The sequence below is a fragment of the Triticum aestivum genome, chromosome 3B (genome assembly GCF_018294505.1).
Source record: "Triticum aestivum cultivar Chinese Spring chromosome 3B, IWGSC CS RefSeq v2.1, whole genome shotgun sequence".
NCBI classification, from domain to species: domain Eukaryota; kingdom Viridiplantae; phylum Streptophyta; class Magnoliopsida; order Poales; family Poaceae; genus Triticum; species Triticum aestivum.
Window position 1 is genome coordinate 348,447,503 of NC_057801.1, and position 18,025 is coordinate 348,465,527.

At 47.6% G+C, this 18,025-nt stretch overlaps 1 long non-coding RNA gene across 2 annotated transcripts; it reads right to left on the minus strand.

Moving 5' to 3' along the window:
- Nucleotides 1-218: 218 nt before the first annotated feature.
- Nucleotides 219-3,881, minus strand: LOC123069871 (uncharacterized). Of its 2 annotated transcripts, XR_006433116.1 has the most exons (8): nt 3,815-3,881; nt 3,625-3,731; nt 3,428-3,536; nt 3,097-3,322; nt 2,779-2,885; nt 2,599-2,680; nt 1,460-1,642; nt 219-899 (listed from the first exon to the last, which is right to left on the minus strand). It is a non-coding gene; the product is annotated as an uncharacterized lncRNA (long non-coding RNA). The 2 variants fall into 2 exon arrangements; XR_006433115.1 differs by having other exon boundaries at nt 2,779-3,322.
- Between the last annotated feature and the right edge of the window lie 14,144 nt (nt 3,882-18,025).

The following is an 18,025-nucleotide window of genomic DNA, read 5'->3' on the forward strand; positions in this document are numbered from 1 at the left end:
CAAGTGTAGCTTAAAATCTGAACAATTAACTTTACTTCTCTTTCTCTTGCTGAAAATCACAATAGTGCATCTGTGCCTACTTATTTTGTGAGCATGGCCATGTGCATGCCTAAACCTGAGATTGTCATTCTTTCTTTTTTTTTTGCCTCTGCCTACACACCTAAATCAAGCCCGTAAGTTAGCATGTCATTTATTTATAAAGCAACACCACATCAGTCTAATCTTCCAAGAGCAAGGGCCTAAAATATTCAGAGATGCGCAATTAAGATCATGCTGTCACAAATGAATGATATGATACTAAATCTATAAAGTTTGTTATCCAATCATTTCCCTTCCATAATGATGTTGCCAGTTTAATTGGGGATTTACTTATCTCCTCCCGTCCAATGCGAGGCAACCATAGCGGCAACGCAAGAGGGCCCCACGCCGAAGGGCTGCGCCACAACCAAGCCCCCAACACCGTCGCTCAGCCAACATACACATGATGCACGTTTCTAATTTTGCATTTTTCTTCTCAGATTGTGCCGCTCAATCTGCATTGATGCACACCTTTGAGCAAACTATGTTGCAACTTTATCACTTTTCATAGAAGGAAAAAGCTCATGATTTCTCAGACTCGCCCTCCACCACCGGTTGTTATCCCTTGTCCTCTGTTGGCCCTCCGACGGCCACGATCCGTCATTTGGAGCGCTGGGATCTCACATCTCGCTTCAATGCCGTCGAACTTGACCACTGCTCTTCCACCACGCAACACCGAGTCGGAGGCTGTGGCACTACACAACAGCGATCCCGCGGCCGCGGTGCTGCCCATGCGACATCAGCACCTACGGCCATGGCACTACCTCAATGTGACAGTGTCCCGGCGGCCTTGGTTCTGCTAGCCATTCGAAGCTTCTATCCTGAAGCAGAATGAGTTGTACCGATTACTGAACGAGTGTGGCAAAAGTTGAATTACGAGCATAGCTTAAATCTGTATCTCCTTCTACTGAATGTACTGCTCCCATGTATTCAGCATGACTGGAGCGTGCAGTTGTAATAATAGAAGCTCTGAATTCACAAACAAAAAAGATGAATGTAAAAGTGGTCGTCGACCATTCCTTGTACGTATATGATGTTGCATCTCTACACTCTAAGGACATGATCCAGATGTATTATAAGAAAGTTGCTATGGACCACATGGTACATGATCACATATATTAACAAATTAACTTCAGAAGATTGGATGCAAACCTCCTGACGTAAGAATAATCTTTTGATTTAATAGCTTTGGCAATAGTTGAAACTTGTTCTTTCTAAGGTGGTCACCAAATTGGACCCTCACAAAAGAGCTAACATAGCAGCGATAAAAATAATGAACTGAAGACAACCTCAATTAGGACCTATGAACCTCTCAGAGGTCATGGAGGCCAACTTTCATGATGTTACATGTCATCTTGAATGTAAGTACATCCATACCAACCTCAAGTCCTGTTTTCAGGAGAAATTTCTTCCATCCATGCTTGAACAAGATGCATGCATTCATGTGCTTGTTCGTCACTCAGTCCTAGTGGACCTCTGCTTGCCAAACCATAGTCTCGCCAGTCGATGCTTGGGATATCCAAACGACAAGCTACTTCCTTTGGTTTTTGTAGATGAACATAGACTACATGCAAAAAAGTGTGTGTTATGGTCCCAGTTATGTAAAATAGCACAAGAACAAAAAAAACTGAGGAAAATAAATGCATCCTATAGAGCGACATAGATCGAAAAACAGTGTGTGCAACAAAATGCATTTAACTGAACCTAAGGTTAAAACCAGACCTTGTTCATGAAACAATAAAATCTAGTGAATGGAGAACTTAGTATTCACTTCAGAAGCTAAGCATGAACATTATGAATATACATACAGAAAAAAGAGGGGGAAATAATGACTAAACAAGGACTGAAAAGGTTATATGAGTAGAGGTTAATTATGTAAACATCAAATGTGAATGATCAAGAAGACTCGAAGAAAAAATCACAAGGCAACACAAAAATGAAGCAACTGAAAAACAGGTACTTGTTTCCATCGGGGGCAAAAGAGTGAAGCATAGGACTCCAGAAAAATCGAGAACAAAAGTAATGGAATAAATAAAGCAGCTCCCAAAAAATCTCCGCGTGTCAAAGGGAAGAGATACAAACAATTGCTGAAGTAATTAGGATAAAATAGAAAATAGTGACAAGACTTATACAACGATCTCCTACCTCCGTTGTCAAATAATCAATGTTTTAGCACACGATACACAATAACAAACTGCATGCATCTCATAGCTACATAGAGGAAATCCAGATCATGGCTGCTTAGTTCCAAGTGGATATTAACAAACATAAAAAGGAGAAGTTATCACAGCATCTGTCAAGCTGCAACATTAACTTGCTAATATTTATTAGGTATGCAACACATAACATACTTTAAGCCTCAAGCCATCAACAATTCCAGGTCCAGGAATTATATGAGCATCCATAATACCAAGTATATTGCTCTCATGTGTAGAATATTCATCTTGAAAGGAAAAAAACTAAGCATACTGCACGAATATGCAAATAGAATGGAAGGATAGGGAATAGTACATTTCTCACCATTCGTCTTGCATAATGAATGTGTTTTAAATGTAGCAAACTTGCGGTTCTCGAAGATCAAAAGATTGCGCTTCTCAGCAATCTTCAAAAAAAGTTCATAAGATCCCATTATATAAAGGATGCTGAATTTGCATATTCAATAGTGAACAATTCTAGTAACTAAATAAAGGGGGCACCTACCCATAATCATAAGAGAATTACAGCATGTACTTGCTAAATTGATCATTCTCCTAGTAGTTGGCGTCCTCCCCCTCCATAAACATGGCAGAAATTATCCATCAACAGAGCTTAAAACAGGATGGAAGGTGAAAAAAGCTTGTCATTGAACCCATAAGCATGGACGCTATACGATATTAGAAGAAAAAACATGGAAAATGTCATAGCTAGTAGAGCAGGAGCATTGCTACTCAAACCTAAAAAAATTGAGGATTACAACTCAGATCTAATAAAAACGCCACAACATTGAAGTTCATATGAACATCAATTCACTGTAACTACCTCTCTGGGCAGGTCACCTCGCTCTTGTGTAAACCGCAGCCGCCCAGCGCCGCTGCCTTCCTCTTCTCTCTTGAGCACTTGCCGCCGACCTCCGTGCCCTCGCCTCTCGCCTCCGGCCTCAGTGCGAATATCAATTCACTGTAACTACCTTTCTGGGCGGGTTGGTGGACGGAGCAGATGGCTTCGGTGGAATGAATTTGTTATATGTTAAAATGAATCAACCTTCCTGTAGAAATAAGGAAGGAAGTTTCATTCATTCATTTGAAAAACAGCAGCAACAGTGTATGTAGCGTCTTGATCCATGGAAGAAGGTGGGGGAGCAGGAAGGGACCTTGTGCGTGGGGTAGTCATGGCCGTGGTCAGGCTGGACGATGTCTCCATCGAGCTCGTCCATGGAAGGTAGGAAGGAGCTGCTGCAGGTCGCCTGCTGCTGCTTCGGACTGAATCGAACAGAAAAAGAAATCAGGGGTCCGATCCGATCTGATGTAATGTGAGAGAGGAGAGTAGTCGGGGAAAGGGAGAGCTCACCGTTGCAACAGGGCGACCGGAGAGGTGGAGGATGGAGGCAGAGGAGGGGATCCGTGCCTGGGAGCCGTCATGCCACCGCGTCCATGGAGACGCTGCTGCTGCTGCTGCTGCAGATCGAGAAAAGAAATCAGGGGAAGGATGTGAGAGAGAGGAAGGAGAGGAGAGGTTAGGGAGAGCCGAGGTGTTCTACCCCTACTGAGGCGCATCTCTGTTCTAGCGCGGGGAGAAGGAATGGGGCCGGCGGCACAGGGAGCGGACGAGGCTCCTTTGACGTACTGCAGGACGCAGTTGGGCCACTGACAGGTGGGCCCGAAAGCAAGTTGGCCCACCTGTCAGTGACCCAACTGCGCCCTGCAGTACGTCAGGGGAGCCGAGTCCACAGGGAGCAGGGGAGGGCGCTGAGGCGTGTGAGGAGAGGGTGCGGCGGCGTGGGAGAGGATGGAGTGGGGAGGAGAGGGTTTGGCGGCTAGGGTTTGACCTTTTTCTTGTTCTCGAGGTCGAGCACGGGGCGCGGGCGGAGGGGACTGGCAAATCCCTCGGGGACAAGGGAAAGGCACACCCAGCCAATGAGTGCATGAAATGAGCCCACTGGTCATAGGCCAATGAAAATGACCGTGGGTGAAAATTGGATTTGACCACGAAGTGAATATCTGACGGTCCAAATGCGTATCCGATGTCTAGAAGTGGACCAAATCGAGGGAGCTTTATATGTTTAAATTTGGAAAACGCTAAGAATATATTCTGGTGTCTACCCAAATTATTTTGGCTTTATAGAAACTCAAAATTATTTTATAGTTGTTATTATAATGCTCTTTTATGTGCTTGTTTTGCGCAAAATATTTTTTTCCAAAAATGTATTTGTGTTGTATGTTCACTGTTTTATATAGTAGTAATAATGTTTTACTGTGTGTTGTGGTATTTTTTTGGGAAGTCGCTAGGTATTTTGGTTTAGTCAAATGTATGTTCTGTATATACAGTAATGTTATTAGTTTTTTTTGAGACAATCACGCGAAGCTTTTATTAATCCGTCACAATGTTTACAGGGACGAAAGAAAGATCACCGGGGTGGCCTAACCAGACATGGCGACCGGTCTCCAGTCCCAAAGCATGCTTCGCTAGATTGTGAGCTTCGAAAGTCGAGCTCCTAAACTAATGAACAAAAGCACACGAATTAAAACTACTAGAGTACTCTATGATTTCATGTATAATGGCCCCATAGCTCGGGCTACTCTTCTGCTTGATATCGTTCACCACTTCCATGCAGTCCATCGCCACGTGAATTGCTTGCAACTGGAGATCCTCAGCTAGTGCCATCGATTCTCTGACTCCGCTTCAAGTGTTGTAGGGTCGGAGATACCCTTGAACACAACAGTGGACGCACCCAGAAAAAGACCTTCCCTGCTCCTGCACACTGCTGCTACCGCGCCAACACTTGAACTTCCCATGCAGGCCGCATCAACATTTATTTTGGATATGCCCAATGGCGGCTGCAACCACTGAGTCGGTCGCGCCATTCTGTCCTGCACCACAGCACTGCTCATGTTCTTGACCACTTGAAGATCACTCAGGAAAGAGTTAATAAAAGAGTGTGTTGAGGACGGGCTCTGGAAGATATCTTTGTATATAGCTTTCCTTCTAGCAGCCCACACTGCCCACAAGGTAACGGTCATACACACAAAATGTTCATGCGAGAGAGCATCCTTCAGTGCGAAAATCCATTCCCTTGCATTCTCACCATCATGCTGACTCATATTTTTGACAAGAGAATCGTCAGATAGAGCCCACACGCTGCTTGCCATCGGGCACTCAAGGAAAGCATGCCTCCATGAATCTCTGGCACTGCAAAGCACACATGTTGGTGTAGTCGACATGTTTCTATGGTGGAGTAGTTCCGCTGTTGGGATAGAGCTGCGTGCAAAACGCCACAAGAACAACTTCACCTTCGATGGCACGTACGTCCTCCATGACTTAGACCATTCATTACCCGTGTTGCCAGATGCTGATGCGGTACCACCACTTCCCTGCTCTCCCTCTAACCTTGCTTGCACAACCAGTCTATAAGCAGATTTTACAGAAAAAATACCCTTCTTCTCGCCGCTCCATGCCCAGAAGTCTTCCATGTTGCGCATGCATAGAGGTATAGACAATATTCCTTCTGCATAGACAGGTAAAAAGACAGTCCAGACCAGCTGCTCATTGCATGAAGCCTCCTGAATATTGATAAGCTGCGACACAAGGCGCAGCGGATTCTGAACTAACGGCGACACCAGTCTCATCATTCCTGGTCTTGGAATCCAGTTTTGCTTCCAAACTTCAGTTGTTTGCCCGTTGCCAATTCGCCGGATTATACCCAGCTTCAACATATCCCTCCCGTCCATAATAGCTCTCTAGATTTGCGAGGGTCGGCCCCCAAGCTCTGCCTCAAGAATGGAGGTCCCGGTGAAATATAATGCCTTCAAAATTCATGCACTCAACGATGTAGGTTCTGTCAAAACTCTCCAGGCCTGTCTTGTGAGTAGAGCTAGATTAAAAACCTCCATATCCCTAAAGCCGAGTCCCCCAAGATGCTTCGGTCGAGTCATAGTATCCCATGCCACCCATGCTGGTTTTCGTTTTCCGGCCTTACTTCCCCACCAAAATTGGCGAATAATAGATGTTATGTTCTCACAGAGTCCCCTTGGGATCCTGAAACAGGCCATGGAGTAAACCGGCAGTGCTTGTGCCACGGCCTTAATTAGCACCTCCTTTCCCCCTGCCGATAGGAGCTTCTCCATCCATCCCCTCACCTTCTCCCACACCCGATCTCTAAGGTACTTAAAAGTTTCCATCTTTGACAGGCCGACATCAGTTGGCATTCCCAAGTAGCGCTCATTCAGAGACTCATTCTGAACATTCAGAGTTGCCTTGATGATCTCTCTCAGTTGTTGTGGACAACCCTTACTAAAAAATATCGAAGATTTATCATGGTTGATCTTCTGCCCCGATGCCTTACAATAAACATCCAATAGGTTTGAAACCGCTAAAGCCCCCTCATTACTCGATTTGAACAACAAGAGGCTATCATCCGCAAATAGGAGGTGATTTACAGCCGGAGCTGAAGTTGCCACCTTGATCCCACCCAACACAGATGACTGAGAACTGGTTTTAAGTAGGCACGAAAGGCCCTCTGCTGCGATCAAGAAGAGGTAGGGGGATATCGGATCTCCCTGTCGAATACCTCGTGATGGTGTAAAAGACTCAAGTTTCTCTCCATTAAATAAAACTGAGAATGAGTCTGAACTGATCATACTCATGATGATGTCAACCCACTGTTGTGCAAAACCAAGCTTGATCATCATTGCCTTGAGATACTCCCATTCCACTCTGTCATATGCTTTCATCATGTCCAGTTTCAGAGCACAGTGGCTGTTTGACCTAGACCCGCTCCTCTTCATAAAATGTAAGCACTCGTAAGCACAAATAATATTGTCAGTTATAAGCCGGTTTGGAACAAAAGCGGACTGCTCCTTTGATATAATGCCAGGCAAGATAATTTTTAACCTGTTTGCAACTACTTTGGAGGCAATTTTGTATATCACATTGCATAAACTGATAGGCCGGAATTGGGTAAGGAGAGTGGGGTTCATCACCTTAGGAATAAGCACAAGTACTGTGTCATTAACACACGCCGCACTCTCCTCCCCTCTGATTATACGAAAGACAGCTTCCGTCACTTCGTCACCACATATATCCCAGTGCCTCTGATAAAAATGAGCTGGGAAGCCATCCAGTCCCGGTGACTTTGTAGGACCCATCTGGAAAAGTGCCTTCTTAACCTCATCTTTTGTGTACGGAGACGTTAGCATCTCGTTCATGTGCGGCGTTACTTTCCTGGGAACATGTTGGAGCACACGGTCCATGTCAGTCACTCCCTCCATTGTGTACAAGTTTCTATAAAAACCGGTAACCATGTCCCTTAGCTCCACCGGATCCTGAACGTGAACTCCCAATGAGTTTGCCAAGGCTTTAATCATATTCTTTTTCTTCTCATACTTGCACGCAAGTGAAAAAATCTATTATTTTTGTCTCCTGATGCCAGCCACTCAATCCTTGATCTTTGGCGCCACATTAATTCTTCTCGGTGGTAATGTTATTAGTTCCCAGCTTTTACTGCACATCGGGCCTCAGCGCACAGCAGCCGTTATCCCTCGCTCGCGCGCCCAGTCAGCGCAAGCTGCAGCAGTAGGCCGGCCTGTGTGCACACAGCAGGCTGGCCCATTTCCGCACACCCTCAGCCCACTCCGCAGCATTTTCCTATTTTTTTCTCTTTCATCTCTCTGCCGCTCACACCTGGGCTCCCCTGGTCATCCCGTTCCTCTGGACGTGTTCTTCACGGACTCCGCTCCCTCCTTCGCTTGATTCGATCGACTCTACACCTCTCGTCCATGCACGACTTCTTATAAATATTCTTATCATTCTTCTCAACCGATTTTTGCCAAAATTGCCACCTCTCGTGCCCTAGAATGGCGCCCAGATCTCGCCGGAGTTCCGCCGCAGAAGCTCCTTCGCCGGTCGGTTCCCTCGACGCAGGAGGTTCCCAGCGCCCCTTACCCTTGGTTGTTTTCGCCTTGACCTCCTCTCGCTCCCTCACCTACTAGTTCTCGCAGAGGAGCACTAGAATGAGCACTAGGACCTCCGCCCGAAGCAGAAGCCACCGTCGCCGCTCCAGTCGGACCTCACCGAGGTTAGCAGAAACCCCGGCCATTGCCGAGGACGGTTTCGAGTTCTCCGCCTCTCTCCGCACATCGTCCCTTTGTCCCCGAGCTTGGGAGGCCTCTCTAGAGAGCGTACGCTCCAAGTCCGAGTCACGCCACGCCGTCTTCCTCAACTCTAGTGGCCACCAAGCCCTCCTTCTCCGGTGAGCAAACGACAACCGCCCGATCTTCTGTAAACGGCCAAGATTAGATATGTGTTGTTTTTAGCCGAACCGTTATCTGTTATGTTGTGGCCGTCTGCTCTATAGCCACCGCAGCGAAAGGTTAACATCCACTGAAAAAGTGCCACATGGCCCATCCACTGTACCGCAACAGTTCTTCCAGAAATCAGTTTTGGCACAATTTATTTTGGGTAGATTTCATACCAAATTTTTATTTAGGTATATCGTTTAGTCTGTAACTCCAAATTCATAGATTGTTTTTCCTGTGTACTCGTAGTGACCAGGAGAATACTGTAGAGCAAAACTTTCACATGTTTGCACTTTTCAAATTTGAATTTGATCAAATTTCAATTCAAACTTCCGGAGGCCATATCTTTTAAACCGTTGATCCAAATTAGTTGATTCTTTTTGTATTGTGATCCTATTAGCATGTAGATAATATATACCTACTGATATGTTCTGTTATTTCAGTTTTATTGGAATAATTTTATGTTTACTTTATTGTGGGTTATGTGAGTACGGTTTATTTACCGATGCCTTCGTTATCGTATAGATTGTCTGGAGTGTGAAGCTGATCAGAATTAATCGTTAGAGTACTTCAACAGAGTTCAAGGCAAGTTTGCACTTTTGGTTTTGCTCATCCTATATTCTGCTATGCAAGTGTGGTTTTGATGCTATGATATATGCTTGGCCTGATATGTGTATTCAGTGTTGCCATGTTTTGTTATTGATTGTGTTATGTGATGGTGTGATCAACTTGATATGGTAGACGCGGGCATGTGTCGAGTGATCCATGAAAGTGGTGAGTGTTTATAGCCGTAGACTCGGGATAATTAACCAGGTGAATCTGTCATAGACAGAGCGCTCTATTGTCCCTAGAGAATGCGCCATTGACAGAGCGCACTTGAGGCGAGGTATATTTTTCGGAAGGTAAATCAGGTGGACGGGTCCTTGGCAGAGCGCTCTATTGTTCCTAGAGAATGTGCCATTGACAGAGCGCACTTGAGATACTTCTGAAGTTCTTGTCATGTTTATTTAGAATCTTTGGGTTATCTTGGGCGAGTAAAGTAGAGAAGGTTGTGAGTTCAGGTAGGTGAAGACTTTCTTTTCTAAATTAATTTGAGTGTTTTGTTTGTCATACTTTACTTGTGGATGTAGGTTTGCTATATCATATTGTGTGATTTGCCAATACATTCAATGTATTGACCCTTTGTGGCTGCAACTTATCATGTTGCAGGATTTTCAGATGATCAGTGAGATACAGTAGGGTCGCGAGTCTTCACTCAACATGTTCTCCAGTGGGCATTGATGGACTCATCGTTTATTATGCTACCTTTCCGCTATTATTATTGAATAAGTTAGTCATGTGCTATTCAGTTTGTAATACTTTATAAATTCTGGATCATACGTTATAGTAAATGATGCACTTGTTATTTGATCTTCATATGTACTGTGTGTGCTAGCGAGTCGATCCAGGGACTAGCAAAGTGAGCACAGAGACATCGAATCTTATTAGGTTCTGGTCGTTACAGTGGGCAAGTCCAGCACGAAACTGGATTACAGGTCAAGATCAAAGGAACATCACTCCTCTCTTTTAAACCTTGTAAGGTGGAATGATACGCTAAGACAATTGTGTATAAAATTGAAAAGAGTAATAGACATTGGCTGCAAACCATGCAGTTCAAGGCACAATTCAGAGTAAGTAGTAGTTAAAAGGCATGAGGATTAAGGACTTACAACAATGGCTTTGACTGGTGTAGTCGTGCCCTTCTTATTGCTGGTGTGACAGTCCTTGAAGATTTCCACAACATTTGGTTCAGGTACTGTTTAGTCCTTGCGGGCTTTCCTCTGCATTTGGAACAAGTCAATATAGATCTAATAATATGGTATAGCAAAAAGAGTGAAACAACAGCTAATTACAAGAGCCTCACAGTGCGCAATATATCTACGAGATCCTGTCGTCTGTTGGAATTTCACTTTCGTATGGTTGGCCTTTTTCTTTAAACAGTTCACCTACAAGAAGATAGATTTGTGTGGCACATGCATAAATAGGACTTCAACATGTGATCTGATCACATATATATAACGTACCTGATACTTCAGATCAGACTAGTGTTTAACGAGGCCTCCCCAGTCTTCATCAGATATATTTTCCTCTGGAGATGTTTGGGCAAGTTCACTGTTAGCCTTGCCTTCAAAGTGAGTTTTCCTCAAGTTATACCGATACTGTCACAGAGCAGACTTGAAAACATGGGTGCAAGCTGGTTGCATCATCTTGGATATCCAACTTGAACCTCATCCGTTGAAAATTATGGGAGTCTCATTATCAGCAACGTAGAAAGTATGGGACAGAGCAAGACGATATTACTAGTTTCCATACATAACCGTACTTACAGATAAATGGTCGAGGAAGGTGTTGAGCTGGGTTTCGTCTTTGTCATTCCTATACAGAATCTATGTTGGGAGGATACGTACATGACACCTAACGGCAACCATTGCCTCTAATACTAACTTGGCTGACTCTATAGCATCACGTGGCCTTTTTAAACCCGCCTCAAAATGGATCTCCATTTTTCCTCCTCTAGATTTAGTTAACCTATCGAGCATTATCCCTGATGTTTGTTTCCTCTTGCGCCTAGGTGCTAGTACAACAACGAACATAGGAAGTGTTAGTGTATATCAAACTTTGAGACTACATATAAAGAAGCATGCAACTGTAACTTGACTCCAGCAACTACCTTCTTGCTGTTGAAGCTCACAAAGTTCATCTGATCTTGCCAACTCATTTTGTGTCAAGAGTGCTTCGGAAGTAGTGTCAGGTGGCAAGGGAGCTTGGGAATGTGCTGCTAGCTGAGTTGACCAACGAGTAACTCGTGCAGCTGGTGGTACTGTGGAAGGTGTTGCAACAACTAGGGTTGTCTCTTCTTGTTTGGTGGCAGCTATTTGTTTCTGTTTGGCTTGTTCTGCAGCTCGGGTAGCACAGGATACCCTATTTGTAGAATTTTCCGCTGGATTTTGACATTCTATTGCACCATCAGTACCAACAGAATTTGAAGGATTCTTCCGCTTCCCATTCCCTGTCATTCTGTGTTGCTTCCTCTTTGTCTGTGTCATGTTAAGTCAAGCCGACAAGAAAAATGAATAACAATTTAGTTCTTCAGAACAAATTGATGTGTGATACTGACGAACTGAACTTTGATGTTAGACAACCACATGATAGGAGGATGTAATATGTAAGAAAAACAGGACGGCATGAGATAACCAGAACTATGATGTGTAAACTAAGCAGAAGACATTTCACTAAATTAGAAGCAATGCAATGGAAGGTAGACACCATATGAAAGATGCTACAAATATCGCTTTGTCAAGTTAACAGTGTCTCATCATAAATGGCGTTTAAACAAATTAGAAGTAGTACAAGAAATAAATCATATGCAAGATGCAAACGACATCACATTACCAAGTTAAGGGTCTCTCGTCATTAGCGCCATTGCATATTCATAGCTTATGATGTGTAAATTATGGAGAAGGCATCTCAACAAATTAGAAGCAATGAAAGCTAGACACCATATGAAAGATGCAACGAATATCACTCTACCAAGTTAAAACTGTCTCATCATAAGTGCCATTTCAAAAAATTAGAAGTAGTACAAGCTAGAAAAGAATGCGAGATGTAACCTATATCACACTCCAAGTCAAACGTGTCTTATGATAAGTGATTGTTACAGGTTACACAACAGTAGTACTTTGATGTAAGAACATTGTGTGATAGACAGATATTGTATGTTCTAGAAACAGGAACATGTGTCTTATTCACAAGTATAATGTGTAAAGTAAGCAGATGTAATTCAACAAAATTAGAAGCAATACAAGCTAGACATCATACATAACATGCAACCACATATAACAGTGCGAAGTTAGAGGGAGCACCTGTGATGGTGCACTAGGGGAGACATGCTCATCATCAACACAACAACGTTGAGTGTCTATGCATGTGTTGTCTTGCAAATCATCTTGGGGGGGTGGAGGAGTAGAATCTGTAGAGGCCCTCCGTTTGGAAGGAGCACCTTTATCTGCTGCCTTGCTAACTTACTTCCACTTTATTGATTTTGAATTGTCAAGTAAAACCGACAAGAAAAGGCAATAAAATTCTCTCTTCAGAACTCATTCATGCATGATACTAGCAATCACTACTTTGATGTAAGGCAAACCCATGATACCATGATGGAATATGTATGAAAAACAGGACGACATGGCATATTCACAACTGTTTGTGTAAACTAAGCAGAAACCATTCCAACAAATAAGAAGCAATGCAAGCTAGACACCACATGAAAGATGCAACCAATATGACTCTGCCAAGTTAAAAGCGTCGCATCATAAATGACATTTCAACAAATTAGAAGCAGCGCATGCTATAAATCATATGAAAGATGCAACTAATATCACACTGCATATACTAAAGGTGTCTCGTCATATTGATTGATGCGGGATACAAAAAAACAATAGTTTTATGTAAGGACATGCTTAATAGACAGATGTACTATGTACTAACAGGAAGGCATGTCACATTAATAGGTATAATGTATAAACTAAGCAGAATAGCACATGCAATTTAACCAAATTGGAAGAATTACAATCTAGATACCATATGCCACATGCAACCACATATCACGCTGCCAAGTTAGAGCAAGCACCTGCGATGCTAGTGTAGGGGAAATGCGGTAATCAACTACAGAGCTACGTTCACTATCTTCATCTAGCCTTGCTGTTTCTCGAGAATCATGTCGGGAGGCTGATGCTACATTCTTTAAATGAGGATCTTTACTCACAGTAGTCCACTGGCCTGACTGCCTCATCATAAGTGATTGATGAGGTATACACAAGAACATTAGTTTGATGTAAGAACATGGTTAATAGACATATGTACTAGTATGTACCAAAAACAGGAAGGCATGTCATATTCAAAGGTATAATGTGTAAGCTAAGCAGATGGAATTTAACCAAATTGGAAGCAATACAAGCTAGACATCCTGCTGGAGTGGTGTGCATGATCATCTAGGACCCGAGAGCCTAGTGTGAGGCGGGATGCTTCGCCACCATCGTGGCTTTTTAGTTGGCTTCCAGGTGATGCCTATCTGTGCTGAGCTTGTCACTGGCTCAGCCAGTGCCCTGACTAACTATTTGTCTTCTGGTGCTCACAGGATGGTGGTTCATGTAAAAAATATCTTTCCTTATCTTAGTAAGGACCGACTTCAGCCTTTCGAATACAAGCTAGACACCATATGGAACATGCAACCACATATGACACCGCTAAGTTAAAGCAAGCACCTGGGATGGTGGTTCATTGCGAGCGAGGTCATCAACTCCAGAGCTATGTTTACCGTCTCCATCTGCTGACATTGCACCCTTTATAAGGGTGAAACATGTCTGGCCTATCCGCGTACGACGCTGGAGTGACATCTCTCTTTTCTTTTTTGCTTCTCTCATGGCAGTAGAGTCTAAAATACCCTTGCATAAAAACACAATAGTGAGAGTAAGGGTGAAGTGTGTGCAGAACTAGTGCACTGTAAAAATAGCAGATAGCAGGTGGCTGAAAAAAAATGACAGGAGACATATGATAGCTCTACAACATTGCATGGTGTCGGAGTAATGGGCCACGGGTAGGCTAACCCGAGCCCCAGAACCTTTCGAAACATCGGGGCCGACTACGCCCCTCAAGACCCCACAATGAAGAGCCACCTCCTGGGAGGCGGCGGCGACTATCGCGCACAGCCGAGTCCCAGGAACGGCTTCGATTTAAGCCGACTCTTGGCTGGCGACTTCGAGACGAGCCGACTCTTAGCTGGCGACTTCAAGGTAAGACGACTATGGGAGTCGGCCCGCGACTCCAACCCTCTCCTGCCTTCGCCACAATGGCGGGGCGGGGTATGGTCATTGCGTGGCCGTCTCTACCCCGCCTACGAGGGGCTGGCATGGCTACAGTGCGCCGTATCGTTGGAGATCTCCATCATGGCGCGACATTGTTGCCATGCCGGCCCTGACCTCAGCCTCAGTGGGCGGCGCACTGTGCCCACGACGCCTACCTGTACGGCCCGAAGACGGCGGGACCGCCTGTCAGCGGGAGAACAGAAGACGGCAAGAGCGCCTCGAAGCCGGACCCATGGGAGTCGGCCCCCTGGAGTCGGCCGACCCCTCCCACGGGCCCCGCACGCCATTAATAAGACAAGACGGGGAATGGCGACAGTGATCGTCTGCCAGACGGCGGCACTGTTGCCATGACCTCATGACCAAGCCAGCATCATCATGAGCACCGCTACAGTACCAGGCCTGTCTGCGAGGCCCGCCAGTCGGTAGAGAAGACGACGGCCTGAGAGACAGACGGTTGGGACCCGCGCGCAGCCGGATTACCATTGTATCCCTGGGGGGGCAGGCCTATATAAGCCCCCCGGGGCACCCATGCAAGGGGGATAGCCTCTCTAGTATTAGACCAATCATATAGGAAGGAGGGAGCTAGCCTTGCCCTCTCCTACCTCCAGAACACAGCTCTAGGAGCAACCTTGTAGTCACTTTGCCATAGTGATCATGCGGAGACCCCGCAGAGCGGCAGTAGGGGTGTTATCTCCTCGGAGAGCCCTGAAGTTGGGTAAGATCCGCCGGCGTGCATGTCTTCGCCTCATCCCGCTTCCGGGCACCGGCGACGTTCTACTCGCTCCCACCATGATAAGCCATCCTTTGGCATATGTCATACCCAACCCCCGACATTTGGCGCCCACCGTGGGGCGAGGTGCACCGTCGTCCGGAGACCTGCTCTAGACGGGAACCATGTTCCTCCCTGGCGAGCACAGCCAGCCCGGCATGCCAGACGGAGTCTGCACCGACGCGCTGCACGGCGCTGAGATCGCCTCTCCGACGAGGTTCGCCTCTCCGACGAGCCTGCATCCGACGCAGGCACGGGTGGCCCCGAGAGCCTCCTCGCGGGCCTCCTCGACCAACTCCACGTCGCCAGCGAGCCTGCTGTAGACCTGGAGTCCATAGGCTCCACCGACCCGATGCTGGTCGACTCCGACACCGCGTCGCTCGACGCGTTCCCCACCGATGTGGTGGTCTACGACGAGCCGCTCCCTTGCGCAGGGAGCGGCGGAAGCACCGTCACAGAGGTTCTCGTCCTTGACCACGGCGAGCGCTCCGGCGAAGGTGTTCACGACCCGCTCGACGCGGCTCTGCGAGACCTGTCCGCACCGATTCTGGGAGACGCTGACGCCGAGACGCTGGAGGCGCGCTGCCTTCAGCTCATCGAGGGCGCGAAGAAGCTGGCAAGCATGCGACGCTTGTCATAAGCCTACCAACGTGAGATGGATCGCGCCGTGGGCGGCTCGCCGGCTCCGACTGGGCCTAGCCGCCTAGGCGCGGTCCGGCAACGCGGCGTGGCAATCGCCAATCTGTTTGGGGCCGATCGCCCTGTGTATGCCACGCCTGCGGAGAACATCCGCGTCGCCCAGGCGGCGGCGGACGAGCTCGACAACTTCGAGGGCGAAGAGCGCCGCCTGATGACGGAGCGAGTTCAGCAGCTCCTCGACGTGGCTGCCGCGCAGAACGAAGCCGGCTGCTGCACGGAGGCGCCGCGGTGACAAAACGACGACCCGCCACCCCGTCGAGATCAAGGCGCGACGTATCGGACACCGACTGGCGGAGTCCGCGGAAAGAAAGACAAGGAGCCGGCTGTCAGCCATAGTTGGACTCGCATCACCATCGAGCACGACCAAGACGGCTGCCCCAAAGCGGTGGAACGGCGGGACAACTATCTGCCTCCCCCTCCTTGCAGAGAAAGGCGAGTCTCCCCACCACCCATAGAGCATCCGACTCCCGGTGACCGCCTTGGCTGCCGAGAGGGAGTCGGAGAGAATGACGCCCGCCACCGGATCGACCGACTCCACCGATCCCTGGCACTGGAAGAAGAAGACGAGTTGGGTCCTCCCTGTTTCGGACCCCGCATACGAGATGAGCCTTTTCCCAAAGCGTTCACGCTCCCCCGAGACACGCCCAAGTACACCGGCACCGTGAAGCCGGAGGACTGGCTGATTGATTACTCCACAGCCGTCAATATAGCGAACGGCAACAAGCGTGTTGCCGTAAGATATGTTCCGCTCATGCTCCAGGGCATGGCCCGGACATGGTTGAACAACTTGAAGCCCCGCAGCATCAACAGCTGGGTCGACTTCACCGAGGCCTTCGTCCGCAACTTCACAAGCATGTACAAGCGACCTCCCAAGCCTCGCCAACTCTCCTTGTGCGTGCAAGGCCCCGACGAGTCCACTCGCGACTACCTCACGCGCTGGGCCGAGCTTCGGAACTCTTGCGAGGGCGTGCACGAGGTGCAGGCTATCGAATACTTTACTGCCGGGTGCAGAGAGGGCACCCTCCTCAAGCACAAGCTCCTCTGCGACGAGCCAGAAACCCTCGACGAGCTGCTGGTCACAGCAGACAAGTACGCCACGGCCGACTCCTCCATGAAGGCGGAGATTCAAGTTAGTGCGACTGGCAAAGTAGCCCCTCAGGCTCCAAGAACTCCGGCTGGGGACACCAGTCGGCGGCAGCAGCAAAGCGATCACAAGCGCAAGGCCCCACAGCCGGCTTCCAACAGCCGGCAAGTGGCGACAGTCGAAGACCAACAACCGGAGGGGCAGCCTCTGACCAAGCGATAGAAAGGCGGCAAGTCCAACTGGTTGCCGGCCTTCTCCTACGAGCAGACTCTAAAATGGCCAAGTACTTACCTTCCCATAGTAGCCAAGCGTTTGATCCAGTGGCAGTCCGCAGAGCGGTTGTCTGGCTGGCAAGGCGGCGACTAAGGGAAGGCAGCAAAGGAAAAAGGCAAAAGAGCAATGAGCAAGGAAAGATAGAACTCGGATAAATATTTACATAACATAGGCCCTTGGCCGAATCTTCTAGTAGAAGTTCAAAATACACCCCGCTGGTGGAATTGTTCGAATTAACAAAGTTCTTCAAAGACTACTAAGGCAGATAAAATGAAGATAGAGACGGCAGCCTAGGAGGCGGCATCCGGGTTCGGAGGGTCGGAGGAGATGGCGTTGTCAGGCGCCGGGGCGGCCGGCTGGGCAGTCTTGGCTTGATCGTCTCCGGCGGCAGCCGCCTTCTCCGGACGCGGCTCGTTGCTGGAGGCGCGGTCGAGCTGAGGCTGGTCGCCCGTTCCGTCTTCTGGCGCCTCCGTCTCACCTTCGTCCTCCGCCTCGCCTTCCTCCTCAGCGCTGGAAGCAATCACCTCCACCGAGTCCTTGTCGTAATAAGGGTTCATCCCGAACCACTCCGGCGGCGCCTCCCTGCCGTCTTCAGCCCGATCAGGGACGAAGATGCTGGTGTTGGCGTAGTCGGTGATCACCGCAGCACAAGCAACGAGGGCATCTTCCACAGCTACCAGCTCCGCCTGGGCCTCTGACCAGAACGCGGCCAGACGGTCTAGGTCCAGCC